Source organism: Ambystoma mexicanum, chromosome 5p (assembly GCF_040938575.1).
Source record: "Ambystoma mexicanum isolate Mex_15411 chromosome 5p, UKY_AmexF1_1, whole genome shotgun sequence".
In the NCBI taxonomy this organism is placed as follows: domain Eukaryota; kingdom Metazoa; phylum Chordata; class Amphibia; order Caudata; family Ambystomatidae; genus Ambystoma; species Ambystoma mexicanum.
Window position 1 is genome coordinate 158,766,753 of NC_090930.1, and position 16,286 is coordinate 158,783,038.

At 48.1% G+C, this 16,286-nt stretch overlaps 1 protein-coding gene across 1 annotated transcript in view; it reads left to right on the forward strand.

Annotated features, from left to right (window-relative positions):
• SLC16A2 (solute carrier family 16 member 2) overlaps window positions 1–16,286 on the forward strand; it is an 803,764-nt gene that overhangs the window by 506,643 nt on the left and 280,835 nt on the right. The gene's annotated exons all lie outside the window — the stretch shown is intronic.

Here is a 16,286-nt window from a genome sequence, read left to right on the forward strand (position 1 = left end):
ATGTAACACATCATGTACCCAAGTATGTACACCTACCTGGAACTAAGCCGATTCCATGTAACAGCGCCACAATGCCTCTGGGCCGCTTGTGCGCTTTATAAATGCAAATAAATAAGAAATCAAATACATATTCTTTCTCTAGAGGTGCGCCCTGAGCTGGGATTCACAGTTCCAGGGTGCGGCGTTACTCCTAGTGTGTACTATCTTAATATCATGCTATAGGTGCTGTGACCTGGATGCCAGCTTCACTCCTTGCCATCCCTTCCTCAATGACTGGTGTGGTTTATTATCACAAGGGCCCTCATTACGACCCTGGCGGAAAGTGACTGACCGGAGCGCCACAGCGTAAATAGCGTTTCCGCCATTGCACGAAGGAGCAAAGTGCGGCCCATTCCGACCCATCGGGCACGAGCACCACGCCACGGCGGAAGTGCAAAGTCCGCGATGGCGGAAATGACCCCAAAACGGCCCACACCGCCGCCGTACGGCGCCCTAGGTGCTATACCGCCACCCCTCTTAGCGGTCACCGCAGTGTGCGCCTACCGGAAAGTACGGTGACCGGAAATATACGGAAACGGAAGTAAAAACATGGGCCCGGAACGGGAAACATCCCGCCGTACACCTATAAAACCACTAAAACCACACAACCACTAAAATCACTACCCTGAAACACACCCCAACCCGTCACCCACCCTAGCGAAACCAAGAAAAATGGGAAAAGTAGCGAAGAAAGCGTGCGACCGCAAGCGGCAGGTCCACTTCTCCCGTGAGGAACTCACCGTGCTAACAGAGACCCTCCAGGAGAATGCTGCCGTCGTCTTCTCCACGCAAATGACCAGAACGGCACTTGCAAACAAGAAGACCATATGGGCTCTGGTGGCACAGCGGGTAAGTGCGGTGGGGACCGCACCCCGCACCCCACAGCAATGCCGCAAGCGATGGGACGACCTGCGGATACGCGTCCGCAGCATACTCTCTGCCAACCGCAACATTGCCACAGCCACCGGGGGAGGTCCTGAATCACCCATCAAGTTGACCCCCTGGGAAGAAATCTGTGCCTCCACCATCGGAATGGAGAGCATAGAGGGAGTCGGAGGGATGGAGAAAGGAGTGCAGACATCCGAAGATACAGGTAGGTGGGCCAGATAAAACAATGCCAAATCCACACAGTCCATCCATGTGAAGTACCATGCGTCCACAGCAACAGAAACACATGTCCAGGAGAACGTCCACACACATCGGCCTGATAGCGCACGTTAAAACCCACAATAAATACATAAATAATTAAAAACCCCTAATACACGCACTACACGTGCAGCAGGCACACCCTAACTGCAGGCTGCCAAACAACTGCACCCTCACTCCACACACAAATTAAAGCACCTCCAAGGCCCCGACCCAAATCACCCTCAGGTACCACCCCAAAGCATGTGATACAATGCCATTCCAATTCCCACAGACCCATCAATAACCCTCGCCCTCCTTTAATCCACCACAGGGTCCGATCCAAACGACGAGCTACAGGACACCCCTACCAGCACACCTGCAAAGAGGGCCAAGACCAACGGCCAGAGACCCTCCACCTCAGCTGCACGCATCAAGACACGGCAGCAGCACAAATCAGGTGGCAGCACAGAGGAGGGAACATCAACAGGCACCCCAGCAGCCAGCATGCCCACAACACCACCACCACAGGTCCCCCCAATGGATGCCACAGAAGGCACTGCCTCTGGTGGCAGCAGCACCATAGGTGACACCCCATTGATGGCAGCATGCTCGGACACAGAAAACGGGGATGTCGAATTCAGATCCATCCATAACCTGTCCCAATCCCCCTGTCTGTCCCATCCCGTACAACATGAGGATACCACGCAGGGGCACCCACAAGACGACGACTGGCCATCCCCCACAAGCCCTGTGGCAAGGCAACATGAGGACAACAGCCCCTCTGTGACACCCCCGCAAATGGCCATGGCCCAGCAGAGGCAACAGTCCCTCGACCAGTTAATCGTACAACAGCAGCAACTGGCCACACTCCTCAAGGACCATGCCGATGAATGTGGGGCCACTTAGGCAGACATAGAAACATCAACTGAGACACTTAGGGCAGAAATGGAGAGAGGTACAGAGACGCTAAGGGCACAAATGGAGAGTAGCACCGAGAGCCTGAGAGTCCAAATGGAGAGTAGCACCGAGAGCCTGAGAGTCCAAATGGAGAGTAGCACCGAGAGCCTGAGAGTCCAAATGGAGAGAAGCACCGAGAGCCTGAGGGGGGAACTGCATGCGACGTCCAAAGACGTGTGTGCCGAACTTGCCGCAGTGCGCCGTGTGCTCACTGAGCTCTCGCAAACCCTTAGGGACATGCATGGACGTGAGCAGGCAGACACATCATCCGTTGCAAGTTCCGTCCAGGGCAGCCCCCAACGTAGATCTGGAAGGAACCTGCGCTCCACAGGCAGGGGTGCCCCTGATACCCGCAGAGGGGGCATGCAATAGCGACAGCCCACTGACAATGAGCATCTTTGGACACTGGTGTTCGGGGGGGAGGTAGGAGGGTGGAGGGGGTGTGTTGGGCTCACTTGGGTGGCGGGTCGATAGGGTGTTCAACATGACATCACATATGCCATAAAAAGTGCACGATCAACCAATGAGATGTGTGGACATTGATCTTTGTGTACTAGGCCATCATAGGCGTACAGTCCATATTGTGCATGTCCCAGACACACGCAGTGCCACGAGTCCCGTGTCCATGTATCAGCCACCAGGCGTGAGTACTAGAAGCATGCATCAATGAGATGCTGACGAATGTCATGGGCCTCCGGTGCCTCGCAGACTCCATGAGGTGCAGCCACATCCCCACCCCCATCATGACCATCATCAGGTGCTTGCAGTTCTGCGTCAGGGGGCATGGGCACATTTCTACGTACGCACATGTTGTGGAGCATGACACATGCCATGACCATCTTTGCAACCTTCTCATGGCAGTACAGGAGTGCCCCGCCAGACCTGCTGAGGCAGCGGAAACGAGTCTTCAGTAGGCCGAATGCCTGTTCAATGACTACACGGGTACGTGAGTGGGCATGGTTGTAGTCCTCCTCATGCTGGTCCCGTGGGTTCCGGACTGGTGTGAGGAGCCATCTCTTCAGTGGATATCCAGCATCACCTGTATGTGGACGAGAAACGTATGATGTGGAATGCCATTGATACGTACGCACACCCCCCCCCCTTCCTGCCAGGTCATTGCCAAATCACATACCCCACATAATCGTGCATGTAATGAGACTCACCGAGTAGCCAGGATCTGTTCCCTGCGTGTCGCTCCATGTAGCGTGGTATTGTGGAGTTCCTCAAGACCATAGAATCATGGGTTGATCCAGGGAATCGGGCACAACAATGTGTAATGATCCTGTTGGAGTCACACACCATTTGTACATTCAGGGAATGAAATTGTTTTCGGTTGCGGTACTGGGCCTCCATGGCATGTGGGACGACCAATTCCACATGGGTGCAGTCGATGGCACCAATGCAACCCGGTATGCCGGCAAGTGCATGGAATCCCACTTTTGTGTTGGTAATTTCCTGCTCCGAGCGTGGTAGAGAGATGTAGTCGTCTGCGTGCTGCAGGAGGGCATCGAGCACTTGAAATAGTGTCCGTGAGAACAGTGGCTGAGAAATGCCATGCAACTGTCCGACTGTGTGCTGGTAGGTGCCTGTGGCCAGGAAGTGGAGCACAGACACCACCTTCAGTAGGGGTGGGATGGCGGTTGGGCTATCTATCATGCTGACAAGGTCAGCCTGTGTCATGTCCACAATGGCGGCTATGGTGTCCCGGTCCAGACGGTAGAGGGTGTGGATCTGCTCATCAGTGAGGTTGAACGGATGTGCTCGGAGGCGTGGGATTGCGGGCTGCCTGCGTGGTGGTAGTGGCTGTGCTGGTGGGCCTTGCTGGCCCTGCCTTGCCCTCCTCCTCCTCCTGCGTCTCCTCCGTGCGGCTGGTTGTAGTTGGTGTTCGTCTTCTTCTTGGAGTTGGAGCACTTGCAGTGCTATCAGGTCCCCCAGGGCCAACATCGCGAGTCCTGCCGGTAGCATTTCGGTGTGGTTGTGGGAGGAGACTGGCTGTGCAATTTATGTGTTTTCAGGCTGTATGGCCTCCACCTGTGGTGATTAATTCCACCTGTGCAAACTGCTCTCCCCTTTGGCCGAGCACGTCCCGCGCACAACGCTGCAATTCGGGGAATGGCATCTTGCTATTGCAATCATGTATTTGTACCCGATGGCCGTGTAAGATTGGTTGATATGTTCATTCTGCTGTGGTCCCATTGTTTCACATACTATCTGTGCAGTCGCGAACAGACTTGTGAAGGGTCAGTGGAACGTAGTACTCGAGTAACGGTGGGCCCTCATGCATCACTGTACCGAGTTGCAACGACGGGCGGGGCGTCCCATTTGTGGGTGAAGGCAGTTGCCATTTTCACACACAGCCGCACTCGATGGAATAATTAGTGATTTCAAACGGCCACAGATGCCTTTTCGACGTGATGTTGCAAATGAGGAATTCGAAGGGCGGCGCTTTCGGTTTCCAGCTAGCGGCGAGGAGATGCCCACAGGTCTGACTGCAAATATAACGTTCTATTGTTCAATGTCCTTGAGACAGGGCCCATGGCGAGGAAGCAATGATTGATATGAATAGTTTGGGATGCGCAATAGCTACGTGGGCGATGAGGCCGGCCATTCCCAAATACATGTTACTTCACAACACTGGAATTACGGGCTGGGGCACTGTGGATTTTGCAGGCTGCATAACGCACAGACTCAATGGATGTTTCTAATGTTATGTGAGTAATTATTCAGGCGTTTTGATCCCGGGATGAGGGAATGATGAATGGATGCATGGGCAGGTGATTCGATACAGAGTTTTCCATGTACAGGGCTTCTTGGGATCTATCCGCCTCCCCTGCGCTATGTGATGCAGGGCTGCCATAGTGGGACCATCGTCTATCTGGCCTTGTTGAGCCCTCCCTGTCTCGACGCGCCCTCAGACACTTGTGTCCATGCACGTTAACATTCCCATCTGATGGATTCTGTTTTGACAGACGCATGCACAGGTACACTCGTTTGTGATGGTGTTTGCACCTCGATATAGATGGTTATGAGTCGCAAGTGGTTTTGGGGTGGTGATGATCCTTTGGAGTGGGCTAGCATGCATATGGCTGTGGACTTCGTGTGATCATTGAAGTGAGTTGTTGGAATGTAGTTCTGATGGCCATTCTGTTCTTTTTCTTTTCTTTTGGTTGACAGGTATCTCCTCCCCTTTTGCCACTGCCATCTGTATGCCACTCCTGCAGATGGGTTTTACTCCCGACACCTGCTGCTTCGTGTTAATCAGTGGAGCAGCATTACGATCTTATGGGACGATCGCCAATGGCCCACATGCCCTTACGCAGTACTGGTGGCTCGGAGCAACATTTCGGCCTTTCAGCTGGACTAGTGCCTCCCCATTGGGACGGCCCTGCGGTTCTGTGCGCTTCCATGTTGCCTTTTCGTACGTGAATGTGGCTCTGTGTACCATGGGGGAACAGGGCGACACACAAGTAGTGGCTGGTCATTTCTTGCGGATGCAGCCCACAATGGTGATTAGTGTTTTGGAGTTCATGGCCTGATGGCTGTATGGGCTTGGTGACTTTGATGTGCATTAAATTTCTATTCTGATTTGGCCCGTGTAGCGTTTTTCTTTGCAAGTGATGTGGCATATGCCTATTTGGGGGGCGATGTATTGTGAGGAGATCTGCATTGGGTTCCAGCTTCGGAGTTTAGTTGCGTGGTACTGTACTGGGCGCGTTTGCCTACTAGGCCCGTGAGGTCAGGGATGGGGGCTGCCAAGATGACAGTTTGAATGTTGTCATGCTCAGGGGCGGGGGATTGGGTTTTGTGTAACAGATGCCGGTCAGCCAGGTGGACTGGTGGAATGATGTGAATCTCGGAATATTGCTGGTCACAGGTGCCTGTGTTTGCGTGCGTTTCTTGGTGGGGGACTGTGGTCATGTCCATTGGTATGGCTTCTGTATTCGTGCCATCTGTGCCCTGCAGCTCCCATTGGCCCCTCTTGTGTTTCTTTTCTTCGTTGCCATGCATGGGTGACTTGTACATTTCAATGGTTGCATTGTGACTTCATTGCACCTACGGGGAGTTGTACTTTGTGGGCAGGGAGCGGTGTACAGGCACTCAGTGGGGCCGTTTACGGTTGATTCGCGATGCCGTACTTCTCACCATGGCGGAATGGTACATTACGCCATGCCTGATGGCGTTAGGTACATGTCCGCTAGGGTCGGAATTGGCGTACCCTTGCGCCATGGTGGTGTTTGCGGTTTCGCATGGCGCGCGCGCGTGCTTGGTGCAGTTAGCGTTGGCGTTCACTACGGTGTCGCTAATGGCTTCGTACTTTGCGGTGACGGGTCATAGTCGCACCGAGCGCTATTCGATGGCGGTATTGCATTTCCGCCATCGTTTTCCGATTTCCGCCAGGGTCGTATGAGGGCCAAGGTCTTTTAGGAACTGTGACTTTATATTCCAGCATCCAGGTGAACTGCTTGCATTCACTTTGTCACTGGCTTACTGACGTCCGTGCCAGCTTTGCTCACTCCGTGCAAGGTTCATGTCGTCTCTCTCTCACACTCACTCTCTTGCTCTCACTTTCGCTCTTTCTCACTCTCGCTGTTGCTCTCTCACACTCTCTCTGTCTCTCTCGTTCGCACTCTCTTGCTCGCAATCACTCTCCCCCTCACTATTGCTTTATCTTTCTCGGTTTCTCTCTTCCTGTCTCTTGATATATCTTATCTCTCTCCCTCTCTCTTTCTCTAGTGTGCTTTTACTTCTCTCTCTTTCTCTTTTTCTATCTTCCTCTGTTCCTTGCTCCCTCACAGTCACTCTTTCTTTCTTTGTCTCTTCCCCTCTCTCTCGCTTTCCTGCCCTCTCTTTCTTTTTCGTTCTCTCTCTTCCCCATTTATTTCTCTCTTGATTTCTCCTCGTCTTTCTCTCTCTCTCTCTCTCTCTCTCTCTCTCTCTCTCTCTCTCTCTCTCTCTCTTTCTCTCTCTATCCCTCTCACGTTCTCAAGTTTTCTCTCTCTCTCTCTCTCTCTCTCTCTCTTCTTCCCCTTTCTCTACCTCTCTCTTCCCCTGTCTATTTCTCTCTCACACTATTTTTCTCTCCCTCTGTTTCTCTCTATGTCTGTCTAGTTGTCTCTCTCGCTTTCAATTGTATTTCCTTTCTCTCTCTTCCTCTGTTTCTCGTTCTCTCTCCCCTCATCTCACTCTCCATTTCTCTTGCTTTGTTTCTTAGTCTCTCTTTTGCTCTCTCTCGCTCTCTCTCACTTTTTCTGTTGCCCTCGTCCCTTTCCCTTTCTCTGTCTCTCTTTCTTGCTCTCTCTCTTTTGCTCTGTTTCTCTCTTCCTCTGTTCCTTAGTCTCTCTCTTTTTTTGTCACTCTCTTCACTGGTCTCTCTCCCTTTCTCTTTCTCTTGCTCCTTTTCTCTCTTCCTCAGTCTCTTCCTCTTTCTCTCTTTGTCTTTGATGGATGGCCTTGCATCTGTGATCTCTGCTCTGAAGCTCGGTTATTTCCACGTCATCCAGATACCTCATTGCAGCTCCTGACGTGGTGGTTCCAGGTCTGACGCGGGGCTGGTGCAAGCATTTCTGGCACCGTAGGCAAATGGTAATGTTGCCGCCCACACTACCAACCCCATGCGTCCTGCCAATACAATCCCCTCTTCCCCGATGTGTCCTCAATACCTCACACATGCGTGTCCTGCCCACCATGTTCACAAGCTGCAGTTTTCTCTATCATGTTTTAGACCTTTATACAGCAAGGCAACATTAAATCCCTCCCTCTTACACGCACAATACATGATATGGAGGCTGTATTCCAAACTATGTCCAGATCGGGAAGGGTTAGCAATACAAATAGGCAGAATCAAAACAGAATCTATGATATTGGTAGAAGTGAAAATAGTGACTCTCAGACATCGCCTTCCTGCACCCTCCCATCCCCCAAACACACATGTTTGCCACTGTGAGGCGTTTTTCGGGGCTGTCGTGAACCACTTAATCTACATACAGAAGGCATCTATTTAAAGGTTGTTGGAAGGAGGCCATTGCTTCCTTCCACCAATCCCACTGGCTCTCTGTGAGTACCCATGATTTTCAAGGTTTAACTACCACTGTCTTCATCCTGATTTTGCGCTTTTGTTCTCCTGGCTCCCACTGGTTCTTTGTTCGCCTCCCTCTTACTCTCTTTTTTGTACACCTCTCAAAAACTATATTTTATCCTCCTAAATGTCTTACCTTCTGATTTTCATTTACTGACATTTGATGTACCTCTTTAATTTGTTCAGCACTTTGGTGCAAAAAGCTGTATAAGTTCAAATTGCAATACAAAGTACAAATACCACTGGCTATGCGTGCCATATTTCTGCCTCTGTTATTCACACACAGAAAAGACAAGAAAACACATGCAGCAGAAGTTGAAACTTCCCTGACCTGCAGGAAACGTACAATATGGGTATCAGAATAAGTCACCCTCACACAAAGAACGGGAACCACCTAGGGAGCAGTACTGAAAGCTTCCGTCTCACACTGGACTGATGCATCGACGGTCAGTAACACTGCAAGTTACTGTCACGCATCAAAGAAGGTACAGCATGGGACGCAGCAGGTCCAAATGGCCTCACAGACACCCATACATCACAGTGCTGCAACGTTTCCAAAAGTGCATTCCCTCACAAATACAGCACATACAGTCATGAGATCCATTGGACCAGCACAGGCTTCCCTCGCAAACAGAACAGACAGGCTGCACAGCTCAGGCATGGACTGTTCACATTCCTCTTACAAAGAACAGGCACAGCATGAGCTCTAGACCATGCCTGCTCGCTCCCATGCACGAGGAGAGCTCCCCTTTTATATGCCCCTCTAACCCAATAAGCAGCTCCCACCAGTGACTGTGTGCTGGATGGGCAGTGGGGCAAGTTCAGGGGCTGCACTGTGCACGCCTGCCTGCTTTCCACAGTCTCTTACCAGTCAGATTTGGTTGTGGGTGGAAGGGCGATGTGAAGAAGATACACACACGACCACTGCCCACTGCAAAAAGTCTCTACTCCCAAGTCTGCCCAGTATGGCCACTAGCCAATCCCAGGCTGTTGAGGGAGGTGGGAGGGGGCAGCAGGGTGCATGTTCTAAGACTTCAGGGCAGTGCAGCGTAGCTGCGCATATGTGGCGCTTTGGAGCGCAAGTGCATGGCAGGCAAAGTGTCATCAGTGTCCTCTGTGTTCAGTAGCACAACCAGTGGATTATTAGTTGCTTCAGCCCTGCTTCTTAAGTGCCATCAATCTGAAGGTTCAAGTCTCGTGTTCCATCATCAACTTGCTAGTGTGACCTTCCAAACTGTACAATTTCCTTAAAAGTTTGACCAGCATTTTAACATCAGAAGACACACATACAACTCTGACAGGTGGAGTGATATGCATTTACCCTTAAAATGCACACATGTTCTCCGCCAACATGCCTATGTTGAATTTATAACCTGGAATGGATATAAATATACTGGCAAAGACGGCCAGGTTCGATTCAGTATTTCTTTGAAAGCACATCAAATTGCAAATGAATTGGGCATCGTGGTTAACTTTCCAAGAAATACTAGATAATACTTGCAGCTGTGAATTATCACAGATATGAACAAATTCAACTTTCAAATATTGTGTACGCCCAAAATAAAGTCTATTCATGAAGTCGTTTTAAAGTTGCATGAATTCCACTTTAGGGCAAAAAACGGCAACACGTCAATTATGGGGTCAGTTCTTGGAGTCAGCCCTTCCAGCATTGCTTAAAAGGTTATAGCTTTCAGATTGCTCATACTAATGAAAGTGCTTCTGAGTAAAAGGGCTGCAAGCACAGCACACTTTGACCTATTCGGAGATTATGTGGATAAGGCGTACGAGTCCCCCATACCCACCCCCTCTCCCTCTGGCTCCTGCCTGCGAGGGGTACTTTGCTGGATCCATGATCTGCCGCCAGATGTTTCAGGAGAGTTCTACAATGACTCCCATGGTCTGAGTGAATGCCCTGGCCACCTTGTTTTACCTGCCAGGTCACTATGCTTCATTTGAAACAGACTATACAGTGATGCTCAGAAACATTTGCCACTAGGCAATGGCCCTGCTTCCTCTGCCATGTGAGAGGCTCCTAGAAATGTGAGCACTGTGTTGTGCTGCTGGGCGCCCCCTAATTGTAGGAAGACATTATGCAGCAGCTTCTTTAATTCAGGTTGGTTTACGTCGTTTTTAATTCTTGAAAGCACAGGAAAACTGCTCTTTGGCGCCCCCGGCTGGCCAGGAACGTAGGCAGCTGCCTGCTTTGCCTAGTGCTTACACCGGGCTGGGTTTGACGTCGGTTGACGTTGGGGCTGTTTCCTTTTCTCAGGTGGTCTGCTCACGTTTTCTGTGGCTGCCAGATTCCTGCGGTACCCGGGGTCATCCTGTAGCAGTTGTTCAGGACCTGTTATGTTCTTGTTCTGTGTGATGAAAATATTTTTAATGCGCCAGCTGTAGTTATGGAATAATAGCTAAGATGACCTGCTGGCACATGCTGCCAGTCACTTGTGGCATTGGACTGGCTTCTGGCTTTGTGTTCATTGCCTCAGATCTATGAAGCAATACACAAATGAGGCCATGGTCACAAAGGGTTAGCAGATGAGCACACAAGACAGCACATGCACGAATAGGAACTTGCCAATGCCCAGCTCACTAAACCTGTTCAATCACAAATAGTGAATGCACACGGGAGAAACAATCCCACTCTTTTTTAAATGAACAAACTACAGAATGAAGAACGAGCACATTTTTGCATTTGCAGAACATTTTGTACATTTCTATATTGTTATTGCTGTGATTTGTTAATGAGGCTAAGTGCACAGCGTGTGCCTTGGCCTATTAAAAACTTTGCACAGGAAAAAATACCACTTTCCTTCTGGATCTCCCGTCCTGCCATGCCCCAGACCCCTCTCCCCCCACGCTGGGAATTGGGATTTCCACACAGATAAGTTGCTGTCATTTTTCCAAGATCATTCGTTCATTGTCTGGTCCGAGTAGACAGCTGAACTCATTGCAAACAGAGCTGTGGGGTCTCCATAAAGCGTGCAAAGAGTGGACTCCCCCGTTTAAGCCAATCAACCTAAGGCATTTAGAACAGGATTTTCCAGCATGCCTTTAGAGTACTTCCTCACTCAGGACAGCTCATTCTAACACATTTATTTTAATTAATTGACTTTTAAGACAAGTGGACTTACCATAACCATTGATAGCAGACCATGTGGGTCTGTTTCTTGGGACAGCGATATATATTCTCTTACACTTGTATGGTAGCTTTTTCGTAGGTGTCGCCAAGCCTTCACGGCAAGGCGTTACTTTTACAGAATGCCCTTAGAACAGTGAACACCCTGACATTTCTTCAGGTTTCTGGTTAATTTTACCACACATTAGATATAAGAATCCCCCTGGCACATTGATTTCTGTTGTGCGTTCTTACTGCACAGGACCTCCGAGAGTCGCCTGTTACTGGACCAAGGACAAGATTTCTTGGCCAATCAGAATGTAGATCGCTGTGGTATTGGTATTATGGCGGGTGTTAGACACGGCACGATCTCATGTCTCCATGTCTCCAATGCACGGAAGGTAGGGGGGCGGGATCTCCTGCAGATGCACACAACTGCTCCTCTACAGGTGTTTGAGGATTTTCTGGGTTGAACTGTTCCGCCTTTGGAAATCTACTAGGTAGCGGGTCACATAGTCTAAAATGACTAAGATGTATATATTTCCAAGCCAGGTTGGTTCGAGTGGAACTACAACATCTACCCCTATGCGGGAACATGGTCTATTTATAATAGCCAAGGGTTGAAGGAGGGCTTGAGGGGAAGGTGTTGGGTTGTCTTCTAGCACAGGAAAAAGGTTGTGACCAAATGTGTTATCTCCGCAAAAATCCCTGGACAGTAGAATCTACTCAGTACTTGCCCTTGGGTCTTAGCTGCCCCTAAGTGTCCCAAGATCAGGTGTGCGTGTGCGATCTCCAAGACTGCTATACAATGACTTTTTGGAACCACAAACTGTGATCGTATAACAACTTCGAGGTTGGAGCTCCCCAATATAGTAAGCCCTGTTTGAGAAAAGAGAAGGGAGGATCTCCCTTCCTTCTTCCATTATTACCTTGGGGACGGCCTAGGCTAATATGGGATCATTGTGTTGAGCAAAGGCGAAATCTGGCATGATTTCAATCTCCTCTGCTTTTGCCCGATGTGGGCTGGTGTTTCTGGGCAGGGCTCCTCTCTTATGTCTGCTTCACCAAACCTCTTTTCCCCTCTTTCGGATTGATTTTGAACAGGGAGTTCCAGTAGGTCAGGGAATACGGCCTTTTCTAATATCCCTTATGCACAGGGACATCTTAAGCACTTTTGGGGCTCGGGGCACACACACCTTTGGGGCCCCCTCCACCGAACCAAAGGAATTAAGGGATCCACAATATCTGTGTGCATCCACTCATTGCAATCAAAACACAAAGATTAATATGTTACCAGCAGTAATCAAAATAGCCAAGCATCCTCCCTGTTAGTGCCCTTACACTCTTTATTCTTGCTGTAATAATAATGATAAACAAGTGGCATTTCAGGGCAAACATAAGCAGTCCACAACAAGGGCACTTGCATTCTAGCATAGATACAGGACACCTTTTCACCAATAGCAGCCACGAAGAAGGTATACCGGCCACAGTATAAATGCAGGACACAGATCGCATGAAAAAGGTCCACATATTGCACAATAGACAGACAACTCAGATTAGCTGTCTCGCAGAATGCAAAAGTATTCAAGCATGGATACAGGAGATCAACTGGCAGCAAGGAGAACTCTACACATACCCTAGCATAGATAGTGGGTGACGATTAGCTCACAGGAAGGTGTCCATGTCCAGACAGACTGAGATTAGAAGAGGGACATGGTTTACAAGTAGAGTTTCCATTAGCTAGCAAATAAAGACGTTGCTGGGGTGTCCAATATTTTAAACCTCAATAATATTATAGAGGAGGCAACACTACAGTCACAGAAACCATGAGTGAAGCTGTTTTTAAGATCATACCATGAGAATAACATCACTCTGAAGAGTGACAATTTTGACAGGTTAGGTAATACTAGATTACATGAGATGTCCAGGATCACACATTGATTAAGAGATGATCCTGGTTTTGATCCTACTTTGCAATTCCTACACTTTGCCATTTTCTTTTCTAGCATTTACCATGAACTCAAATATTGTAAATTGTATAGAACTGGCTTGGAAAGTAGACAACTCACATGACCTAACATGACAATTTTGAAAAACAAAATGTTATAGAAGTGTATTAGGCAAAAAGGGAAATGCTCCTAGCTTCCCTGTTTCCATCATTAGGTGAAGTATATAACTACCATCATACTAATTGTGAATTCAAAATATTACATCTGGGTTTCTCTTTTATATTTTAAAGATTTAAATATGCCCAAAACACAGGTTTTTAAAATTGTTATTTATAAGCATAAGTAAAATATTTGAGTTGTACAGAAAAGCAAACCGTTTTTTGTGCCAAATGAGCATGAGCAGATCTTACAATATGCCAGAGGGTCTTTCACTGAAATGGCCTACACAAAAAGACTGATCAGGTAATAGGCTAAACAATGCCTGCCAGCAGCACCAGCATGTCAGAAGACAAACTTTTTCCAGGAAAACATTAATGTCAGTGATATAAGATGATTTTCCAGGATCACTTTATTGTCTGCTGGCTGAGCCAGGATACAAGCATGAACGCATTGGTTTCACAGTCTTGAATTAGAATACGTAATCAGCTCTCTGGCTAACACTTTATGCTCCTTGGAGGTGGCTGCCTAGGTTTTACAAGTCTCCATCTGAACAAACCAGTTTAGAGACCTTCACCACACTGATCCTATGTTAGATATTTATAGTAACCACTATCTGGACTATCTGGCGCAGGACCATTGCTGATAATAGTACCTGTTGTGCTACAAAACGTAGTACATATATATCAAGTTTATCAACTTCAAACATAGGAAAGGCTGAGTTGACCTTGCTGGAAATTAGTATTGTAATCTTGCATATGAATATATATCTCTGCAATGAGTGTTTTAACACTCTGAGCTAACTTTTGAACCAGACATCATTTAATGTATCAGTATGCGTTTGAACTTTGGCTATTGCACATGATCAATATCATTCCCATAGAAAGGTGAGAATGCACTGGAGTTGTATCCTAGTGAATGCACAAACTATGTGTAGGACTGAACACAGAATGCATTACAGGATGAATTGATCAGAGCAGAATGTACTTGACACAAACATACAGGCAATAGGTTAAGAGCCTGAGCAGCATGCCATAACATTTCCTGGTGAATGCTCTGTAAGTCTGGTAAACAATGGGAACTGACTTCTTTAGATCAGGCAGCATTGTGGGGCTCCTCCAAAGTGGGGACCTGGAGCAAGTGCACCTTTTGCCCTCCCATAAAAACATCTCTGCTTGTGCAATTTTATATCCGACCTTAATATGGTAGGCATACCTTCCATTATTTTGCAAAATGATTTTAACATCTCCCTTATAATTGGGGTCCACCACCCCAGCTAATACATCCAAACTATATTTCCAAGCTATCCCCAATTTGGAGGTTAACCTAATGTAGGTACCCGTGGGAGCCTACAAGACTAGACCAGTATATATAATGTGTCTTTCCCTGGTTCTCTCATCAGATCTTGACTGCTGGATAAATCAAAGTCGATTGATGCTGAAGTGGCCACTGAGGGGTGGAGGCATGTCACTATGTTTTGTAAACTTTAGGGTTTCCTGGTTTCTGTCAGCCAGGTCAGATCCCACTCCTGACACCACATATAAGGGTGCAGAAGTACGAGCCTGACACAGTGGTGGCATGCTTGTTGACAAAGACTTTTATCATAAAGGTAAAGAAAAGGAAAAACCTATCTTGTCCTATTTGTATTAGGGGTTACCCTACACTAAGGACTCTGTCAGGATGTCTTGTAAAGCAAAATGTCCACGGCCCTATGTCCAGACCTATTTCCATCCCTTACACTAAACCAACTGTTGCAATCTGATTGAATGGATGCATAGAATTAGTGATGTAACAGAGAATGCTGTGAGAATGTTGCAGTTGAAGAGAATTTAGCTGGGTGATGGGTGCCAATAGGCTCATATGAGATAGCTTCAAGATACTTGAAATATCTACAATAAAGCAACTTACCAGTAACTCACCTGAAATGCCTGCGGACCGGCTTTATTTCACCAACTAAGGAAAAACTGGTTGCCCTCTTGATCCAGAAGGAGGCATCTCTTCCTCTGGATACAGACCTTTAAAGTTCAGTTTGGGGTGTGAAAACACAATGAGTGACTCTTTAAACACAGCACCCAAGTTTCAAGGGGGAGTCTCCCCTTGATCTTGTCTTCAACTTCCAAGCGTGGTGTTAAGTCTGGTTCACTATCCTGCCAGACCTATCTGTAAACCTCTTTATCACAAATCATATTTTTCTTCTTATTGGGGGGTGAGGGTCTCTTCCCCTTCTTTCTTCCTCCAATTAACAATTGTAGCACCAAGTCTGGTGCACTATCCTGCCAGACTTGATCATAGAACTCAGAATTCCATAACATGTCTCTTCCTTTGGCAATGGGCTCTCAACTCCTTGTTTCTGCTCTTTGCACTTCTTTTTCTCTTTCACATGGGCCCCAGAAACCTCTGGGCTGTGTCAGGATCTCCCAGACTTGTTCTCTGACTCCTTCTGTGTGGGTCCCAGACCCCATTATATTCTATTGGGATCTCCCCAACTTGCTCTGGGCCTCAGCCCCTTGATTATTGGTTTCTTCCCTCTTTTATGGGTCCCTGGCATGTGTGCTTTGCTTTTGTTGGACTCGGCCAACTTCATATGAGTTCTACAACCTGGTATGTTGCTTCTGCAGGTTCTCTACCCAAGCCTCTCTCAATTTCCAACTGAACAGACCTGTGTACTCTCCTGCTAGGCACTGTTCCACATAGGACACTTTACAAAGTCTGTTTTAGCTGCTACTTCTTTCTGGTCTCAGACCTTTTGGCTTTTCCTTTTTGGGCCCAGACCCCTTGGTATTGGCCTTCATAGATACTTGTTTTACTCTCCTGCCAAGTGCCTATTAATGTGCTATATGTCTATGTCCTTATCTTTCTCTTA